Genomic DNA, 9,787 nt, shown 5'->3' with positions numbered 1-9,787 from the left:
TGATTTTTCAGCTATCCATAATTTTCAAAACGAAACTCTCCTCAGCCCACCCACCCCATAAACGGAACTTCTTCTCTTCGTGAATAAGATTGATAATAATAGCCGAACCATGACAAAAGGGTGCTTATGGCAACATTTTCACAAACTGAGTTACGGATACAGCGCAATGGCTGAATTCTCACTGCTTCTGTTGCAAAAAACCGCATTCAAAAAGCTTGATAAATCGCAACAAAAACTAATCGAATTCAAAAGAAAATGTGCACTATCAATATTGCATATTCAACTTTCAACGACTTTTTCTCAGTTTGATGTCGTGTGCCATAAGCACCCTTTTGTCGTGTCACGGCTCAGGACGGCCCATTAGCATTGAACAATTGTATGGTGGAATAAAAAACTGTTCTGAACATTTCTTCCTTTTACATTTGTATCCCACATCTATCTCTCTCACAATAGCGAGAGTTCCCAGATTGCCTAGAGTGCTCAACACCACAAGGATGGAGCATTACCACAAAGGCAGAAGAGAACAGAGACAGCCGGCTAGGTCACCTTTTGAGGTGTTGCTGTAGGTCTTTGCTCTGTCGACGATGGACCACCTGATGTCGTACTCTTCACCCTGGTCCTGCAGTGCCCACAAGTGCTTCGACAGCTGCGTGCTTTTGCGGTACTTTTCGTATCTCATAGTCGTGAGGTGGTTGCCATAGCGCATCTTGAACGGTGTCTCGCAAAGCCCGAAGTGCTGCTTCTCGTCACCTGAGCTCCGAGCCGTGACGTTCGCTTGGTAGACCACCCTTTCCTGCAAACACCGGTCGTCCAGAGGGAAAGAGGGTTTAGCTCGGCAGTTGCACTTTCTCACATGTATTTTAGTTATCGGCCATTCACACGACGTGCAGACTCGCTTTTATCGTACCGTTTCCAAGGATATTTACTCGCATGTGATTAACTTGGACCCACATGTGCAACTGATTTTTGAACTTGGCCAGGAACTTTGTGCTCACGATTATACTTTGAATGCCAGCAAAAGTGTCTGTTGTTGAAAGTTTGCACAGCAAATGTACTGCGCGTACTAATATTTCAGAAGCGAAAATTCCGAAAATTTAAATTTCCCGGCATTTTCAGGAGATGAATAATGGATACATTGATGCATGCAAAGCATGCGAAGCACCGTGTGAACTGGATTACGGTTTTCAAGTGACTTCTTGGTCACACGCGTGCATGTCATTGTGTTTGCACGTCGCGTGAATGGCCTATTAGGCCATGTCAAATATATTGATTGTTTATGGTAAGATTTTCCCGAGAAATCGGGGCGGACGGGAGGATTTTAATTTAATTTTTTATTATGCATGTATAGCTGTAGGGCAGGTGTTCGCAACCCCAGACATGCCTTTTTCTTCGCTTTTCTTTCTTTTAAGCCATTTTGGCGCAGAGTAAGATAAATCCATGTGATGCAGATGAATCGTCAGCCATCCGGAATATTTTTAAACGTCTTTCAAGACAATTTTGAGGATTCTAATAATGAAAAGTGCAACAACCAACGTTACTTAGGAGAAACGAAGATCCGGCAGCTGATGATCAATTTCACTTTTCAAGCCCATAGCAACTAAGTTTTGGTTCAGTCTGTGGACTTGACCTTCGAAAATCTACGGCCATGCTGATTAGAGGCTGTAGACCACAGTGCATTTACCAGTACTAAAAAATAAAATACTTCGGCCGGGAGGGTAAAATCTGGGGCGGGTGCGGACGATAAACAATCCATTTTTTACTTGGCCTTGTCAATCGTTATGGTTACCGCACAGTTTGTTATAGTTACCGCACAGTTTGTCTTCTTGTTTGCGATATTAAAGTTTGCTATCTTCGAAACGCTTGTTCACATACGAAAAGTCTGAACTAGCCAGTTCAGAAAATGAGAGTATCTTCCTGCCTGCTTGAGACGAAGTCAGACTGAGCTTTCTACATCCATCATCCAGACACAGTACTTACGGCTGACGCACAGCGGCTTATCAGGCAACACCCATCCTTCACGCTCGTTACAGCTGGCACGGCCAACTGCAAAGTACCCATCATCACAATTTGCCTCGATCTGGCGGGATAATGACGTGTCATTCAGGTTTCCATTAGCGATTTGAAGTCGTGGGCAATAGTTGACACCTGAAGACATTGACATGGAAACAAACAGGATTGTGCTGTAGCTGAGCTACACTGTTGACGGTGGTCATTTTTGCCACCACTCTCCAATATAATTTCCTTCTTCGTGTGGGACTCAAGTAGACCACTACTGAAAAAGTTGCCTAGTTGGCTTTTTGAAAAGGAGAAAAAGGGTTTGCACCAAGGTAACTTGAACCTGCGAGGGGCAGAGGTCTTTAAAATATTTCTACTCCAAAGGAAATACAGGGTACCGTATTTTACCGGTTGTAAGTCGACCCCGGTTATAAGTCGACCCCCCTATCTGGAGGTCTCAATTCTGCGTTTTAAAGTTTTCACCCAAAGAAGCACTACTAACCACCTCCTGCTACTAACACATCAACAAATCATGTAAACATTCCTTATTGGAGGATATAACGTCCCAATCCTTGAAAAAGGCCAATAAACTGGCAAAATGTGTAAACATGGTGCACTCGTGCATGCAGTGCAGGTCATTGTTTTGTAAGATACTGATAGTTCCCGGTTATAAGTCGAATCCCGGTTGTAAGTCGACCCCCATCCTTTCTCCTTCTATTTTAAGTCGTAAAAGGTCGACTTACAACCGGAAAAATACGGTAGCTGTCTGTATTTGGTTACGAAAAATCTGGGCCTGGCTTATAGTCCAGTGCGGCACACTCAGGAAAACACGGTAGATCATACCCAGCACCACTGAAGCGATCCAACAACAAAACTCCCATTCCCAATGCAGCAACATGCAATAGAGTAGATATGATGGTTAAACACATACACAAACACACACACACACACACACACACACACACACACACACACACACACACACACACACACACACATACACACCATATTGCCAGGCGTGTGCATGTGTGTGTGGGGGGGGGGGGAGGGGTGCGTGCGTGTGTGCATGTGTGTGTGTGTGTGTGTGTGTGTGTGTGTGTGTGTGTGTGTGTGTGTGTGTGTGTGTGTGTGTGTGTGTGTGTGTGTGTGTGTGTGTGTGTGTGTGTGTGTGTGAACATCTTCCTCAGATGCCCCCGCGAGGAGTTGCGATCCTGCGGGTGGTGCCACCTACAGCACAGAGACGACGACATGGAGAGACGCTGAGTGTTGGGTCGTGGAACGTTCGTAGCTTGGTTGAAAGTGATGGCCCGGTCGAGACGGCGGCAGTCGAAGGCAAAGTTTCTGATGACAAGAAAATTTTTCGAATTGTTGAACATCTAGCTGGCCTGAAAATGGACATCATGGCCTTACAGGAGACTCACTGGTTTGGACGTGAAAAGTACAGCGTGGAGGGCGCTGAAGTTGTTACATCGGGCCGCCCTGTACCAACGGAGGGACAATCATGCAGGAGAGGCGATGGACTTGCATTTGTGCTTCGCGGACGTGCTCTGAAATCGTGGCACGCCGGTGGTTGCCAGATCGTCACACTATCGTCGCGAGTGATGTCGATCCGACTGAAGCTTGCGCTTCAAGACGGAAATCCAGAATGGCTCACCCTCGTTTCGGCCTACGCCCCAACATTCAGCAGCAAGCGCGCAGCCAAAGACGAGTTCTTCAACTCCCTGCACACCGTCCTCAATATCCCACCAGACGATTTATTTTGCTTGGTGATTTCAATGCACGAGTGGGCAGTGGTCAGAATAATGATGAGTGGCACAGAGTTCGTGGCCCAAAAGGAATTGGGATGCTCAATTCCTCTGGTGAGGAATTTCTCAGTTTCCTGGCACTGCATGAAGGCTGGATTTGTAACACCTGGTTCACCAAGAAACCTAGTCAATTGGGTACCTGGCAACACCCCAGATCAAAGCGTGTACATTGCATCGATTACATTGTGATCCCGCAGTGGGCTCGGGACCGATGCCACAACACACAGGTTATCCGATCTGCAGAGTGCGGAAGTGACCATGCTCTTCTTGCTATGCGTTTTCGTCTCGGCCGTGTGAAGTGGTTCACCTCTCCTCGCACAAAACACCCTAGGTTTGATGTTTCGCGGCTTCGTGAGCCAGCACCAACAGACGCCGACCCGGACAGGCGCGTCATTGACGCCTTTCAGGACGCAGTCAGTACTAGCCTCTGTAACGCGGCACAGGACAACAACGTAACGAGCGCCCCGCTCAAATGGAACAACCTCCACAGCGCCCTTACGGATGCTGCAAGCGAAGTGCTGGGCCGCAGCAAACGTCGCCAACCAGATTGGTTTGCTGAGAACCGCACCGAGCTTCAACCGCTACTCGACGACCGCAATGAATGCTATGCAACATGGTTGTCAAATGGGAGACGGGATGAAGATCACCAGCAATACAAGAGTGCCCGAAGCAGGGCCAGGCTTGCGGTACGTAAAGCCAAGGACAAGTGGTTCTCTGAGCAAGCGAGTAACATCGAGCAAGGTCGGTTCAACTCAGCACGAGTATGGAAAGGTATCAAGGCGATGCAGTCTGCACGGCGGGGCCTCGTACCAAGTCCGGCTGTTGCCGTGCAGGACGAAAATGGAAACCTATGCACATCGGCGGAAGAACATGACCAGCGTTTCCGACGCCATTTCACTGGCGTTCTAAACATCCGGAGTGAAATTGATATTGACGCTGTGAATGAACTACAGCAGCAGACTAATGATGATCAGCTTGCCTCGGTGCCGAGTCTCGAGGAGATTAGGAGATCTGTGGGACGCCTGCGTGGCGGCGGTGCTGCTGGGGCCTCGGAAATATTGCCTGAAATGGTGAGGGCTGGAGGAGATGAGTGCATGCTTCAGCTGATGGACATTGTCCAGGCGGTGTGGAGGACCGGCGAGGTCCCCCAGGAATGGCGAGATTGCAACCTGCTCCCCATCCCCAAGAAGGGAAACCTTGCCTTGTGCGACAACTGGCGGGGGATCGCACTGCTGGATGTCGTCGGGAAGGCTGTTGCTTCACTAATCCAACGCAGGCTACAGACGCTAGCCGAAAACCTCTTGCCCGACACGCAATGTGGATTCCGCAGAGGTGGCTCCTGCACCGATATGGTCTTCACTGTACGGCAGATCACCGAAAAGCTATAGGAACACCGCTGCAAAGGATTCCTTGTGTTTGTGGATCTACGCAAGGCCTACGATTCTGTAAATCGCTCGTGCCTATGGCTAGTACTTAGCAAGGCAGGTGTCCCCGACCATCTTATTATCATCATCAAATCGTTTCACTCGCATATGATGGCCTCACTTGTTCTATCCAACATCCAGGTCGAGCCAATCGAAGTTAACAATGGTCTTCGGCAGGGCTGCTGCATGGCGCCAACATTATTTAACATCTACATGTGGGTTGTCTTTCAACTGTGGTACAGGGCGATCGAGAACGTCCCTGATATTGGTCTTCCTGTTGCTACTAACACAGGTGGTAAACTGCTGTTTCGACGGAAAGCGACCGACGTCATCAAGAAGCACAACGATTGCCAATTTGCTGACGACTCAGCCTTGATTGCCACGTCACACACGGGCGCGCAACAAGTTTAGACCATCTTTATGGACATAGCTGCCGTCTTTGGTCTCGAGGTGAACCTCGCCAAAACGAAGGTCATGCCAGTTGGCTATGGTATCACACCCGCCGACCGGCTTCCCCTACTAGTGGCAGGGAACACTGTCGAGAGTGTCGAGGAGTTCCGCTATCTTGGTTCATTGGTACACACTACTGGCCGCTCCTCCCAAGACATCAAGTCGCGCATTGCAGGGGAATCACGGGCTTTTGGTGTACTCCGTCGCTCGGTCTTCATGGACGCTAACCTGTCCATTGCTACGAAGCGTGTGGTTTATGAAGCGTGCGTACTGTCACTGCTGCTGTACTGCTCCGAATGTTGGGTACCTCTGCAGCAGGACATCACCGCCCTATCTACGTTTCACTTCCGCTGCATTCAGTCGATTCTTGGAATTACCCGACAGGCAGTCTGGAGTGACCGAATAACGAACACCCAAGTGCTGGCGATCTGGAATGACACCAAGCAGGACGATATCCCAACTCGCCTGCTTCAACGGCGGATGGAGTGGCTTGGTCACGTTGCCAGGATGGAAGACGACCGCACCCCTCGCCAGATGTTATTCGGGTCACTGCTACCCACACGCCCTGCATGTGGTCCCCGAAAGCGTTGGCGTGATGCCGTCCGAACTGATATCCGTCATCTCCATCTGGAAGGGGATTGGTTCGACACCGCGCAGCAGCGGGGAGAGTGGCACACAGCATTCAGAACTGCTTCACCACCACAGCCGGCCTCTCGTGAACGGATTCAGTGCAGTATCTGTAACAGATCCTTCTCGAAGAGCGGCCTGCCACACCACAAGTGCACTGAAGAGCGTCGCAAACCCGTATCAGACCAGGCTGGCAGCAGGCAATGCACCGCATGTCTTTGCTGGTTTCGCAGTCCTGGCGGACTGGCCGTCCACAAATGCCTGGATATGCCCCCATCTGCTACTCCAGTGCACAACCAAACCACCGCTTCTGGACCATCGTGTGACACCCGCCAGTGGCTCGCCCTACCTTGCTGCAGAGCCCACTGCAGCAAATGCGATCGTTGTTGCAAGTCAACCTGAGGATTCCAGCTACACAACTGCAACAAATGGATCAATGAAATGGCTAGGAAATCTCGCTAGGTCGTAATTGAGGAAGAAGTTGTATACGAGGACAGTCTTTTATTTGCGGAAATACGGTAATCTCTTATAATTTATTGGAATCGCAGTGAAGAGACCGTTTTTGGAGTTGAGAAGTGAAGGTTGCTAAATTATTGATAGTACCCCTTTTTTGGGGTAAAAACCGGGCGCCCTGTTTTTTGCATAAAAATAATTTTTCGGGTGTTGGAGAGGTTATGAGGTAATTTATCCCAATGATTGTACCTGATAATTGCCCCGGATGGGAGTGGTTATATAAAGTAGATAGAATGCTGGATATGGTATCAATGAAGATGTTGGTGTTTTCCGTGAGGAGGTGTGTGTCTACACTACGTAACTGTATCTAAGCGTCATTTCGAGAAGGGCTACACTGTCAACTGGACCGAGAAAGTATTCAGGGTAGATGAAATCCTACCAACATCACCACACACCTACATGATTCGTCATCTGAGGGTCACATGTGTTCCTCAGATGACGGAAAACCACCAACATCTTCATTATGATACCGTATCCAGCATTCTATCTACTTTATATAACCACTCCCATCCAGGGCAATTATCAGGTAAAATGATTGGGGTAAATGACCTCATAACCTCTCCAACACCATGTTTTTTGCAAAAAAACAGGGTGCCCGGTTTTTACCCCAACATGGGGTACTATCAATAATACCCCATTTTTCGGGCTGGGGCATGTACATGTACATGTACCTACGTTTGGCCCATATGTTGTAGTCCTTTGGACGCTTAGTCGACTGGTTTTGGTCCGAGAATGCTGCGATGCAGCGTTCCTCCTTTATTCCCAATCGAACATGGTTGAACAAACGGTCACGTGCTCCTGCGTACACCAGTCACCTGGTCACCGTGCCAGCCTAGCGCCTACAGGGTACAACTTACAGCCTGTTTGACCTTTTTTGGGTGCACTCCTGTCACTCGAGTTGAACTTGAGTTGAGCCTTGGTGTGAAAGTTGTCGCTTGCTGGCGCGGTGACCAGGTGACTTGAGCACGCAGGAGCACGTGACCGCTTGTTCAACCATGTTCGATTGGGAATAAAGGAGGAAGCATTCTCGGACCAAAACCAGTCGACTCAGCGTCCAAAAGACTACAACATATGGGCCAATTGCGGTCATCCGTGCCTTTATAAGAACGAAATGGCGCTTTCAGTGACATTTTGCATACAAATCCCCATCTAGTAGGGCACAGTTACCCAGTTTCGGTGGAAGTGCGCGAGCTCTATAGGGAATAAAGGAGGAACGGAGCGTCTCAGCTTCCTCGGACCAAGACCATTCGACTCAGCACCCCGAAGACTACAACTGGTGAAAATTTGATTTTAGGCTTAACTTCCCCTTTAAAACCAGACCAGTACCGTTTCTCTCGACCTGCTTCACTGGACATAGCGGCAGTGGGAGAGAGATCATTCGACTCTTGGAAAAATCGAAACTTACGCCGTTGGCACAAGACATCGTTTGTCGTGTCGCTGGGATGTGAGGAACCCAATCTGTGGCTAATTCTCGGTGGATCACCGGACACCCAAGACGAGAGGCCGTTGTAGGTGGTGTATATTGCGCATATCGCCACATCCACTGAAACCAGTTCCTCTCCTCTTCCCTTGCATAGCTGGACCGATTGCCACAGATTGTACCTTGTGGGCGTATGGTAGGCAACCGAAACAAAGTCGCCGGTGTCTACTTTGCAGATGTGTAAAGCTGTGGAGACACAAGCAGTCAGAACAACATGGGTGAAGTACACTCAATGCACACATAAGGCCTTCACATGCAGGAGCGGATCCAGATGGGGGGGGGGGGGGGGGGGGGGGCGCAGGGAGTACATGCCCCCCCATTCAGGGTGCCGATTTTTGTTGGTTGAATGTGCAGTTTTCAGACTTGGGCTTGCCTGGAAGCCTCACCGCATACTTGAGTGTTTTGTGTCTTTTGTACATGTAGATTTTTTTAATAAAGGGGTTTGTCAACTGACAACCGCTCTATTTAGTTGCTATTCACTCAGTCTTGGCACATGCGCTGGATGAAAATTCTTTTAGTAGTGAGTCATAGTTTTTCAATATCGAAATAAAAGAATGTTCAATGCAGAGCATGCGCAGATTGTGAATAGCAACTGAATAGAGCGGTTGTCAGTTGACGACCCCCCCCCCCACCTTTTCTTTTTGTATTTGTATTTGTGCGGAATGAATTTGTATAGAGAGCCAAGGATTATCGGTGTTGGACAACTACGGATAACATTTCAACCTTTCCTTCAATATTTTTCCATTGGTGTTGTGGTATGAATGAGCTCATTGTATTTCTTTTGATATTAGGTTTCTCGTCTCCATGCCGCCTCTTTATTTCAACCTTTTGTGATTTGTCCTTAATTTGAATTTTGCATTCATTATAATTATTTTTAAAACCGATAGGCCTTATGCACGCTGTACAGATGCACGAAATCCCGTAGAATCTCGTAGAATCTTGAAGAATCCCGTACACCCAGTTGGGTGTTGAATGTGCAGGACACTATTATGTTTACTGCTATTTCCATTATGAAATGGGCCCTGAAGGCATTTCATACGAAAACCTTTTCCGGCAGACATTTACTTAAATTAGCTAGTTCAATCCCAAAAGTGAAGAAGCTGGAAAAGCGATTGTTTGCCATGAATCTTGAGGCTAAATGGGTCAAACGAGCATGTATAGCACACAATGAACACCCAACCGGGTATGTACACACCTACGGCCCTAGTGCAGAACTTCTGTACAACGTGCATAAGGACCGTTCCCCAGAAGCAGCAGATGCTTATCGAGGGGGTCTCGTGGAGGATGGATAATAAATTGAAGAAAACTCTGAATAAATGTCCACGTGAGAAAATGTCAACGTTTGTAGAGATAGAGTGGATATAGATTCCTTGGTTCAAACTCAAGAAGGACAGATATGGACTTGTTTTCTCTTCTTTCATGTCTCCTATCTGCATGTCATTACCTTTTTCATGAGTCGTGCATGAGTCGTCTACATAACAAAAGTGTTGTTT

This window comes from Sycon ciliatum, chromosome 3, assembly GCF_964019385.1.
Source record: "Sycon ciliatum chromosome 3, ocSycCili1.1, whole genome shotgun sequence".
Taxonomy (NCBI): Eukaryota; Metazoa; Porifera; class Calcarea; order Leucosolenida; family Sycettidae; genus Sycon; species Sycon ciliatum.
Note: the sequence above shows the minus strand (reverse complement) of the source record.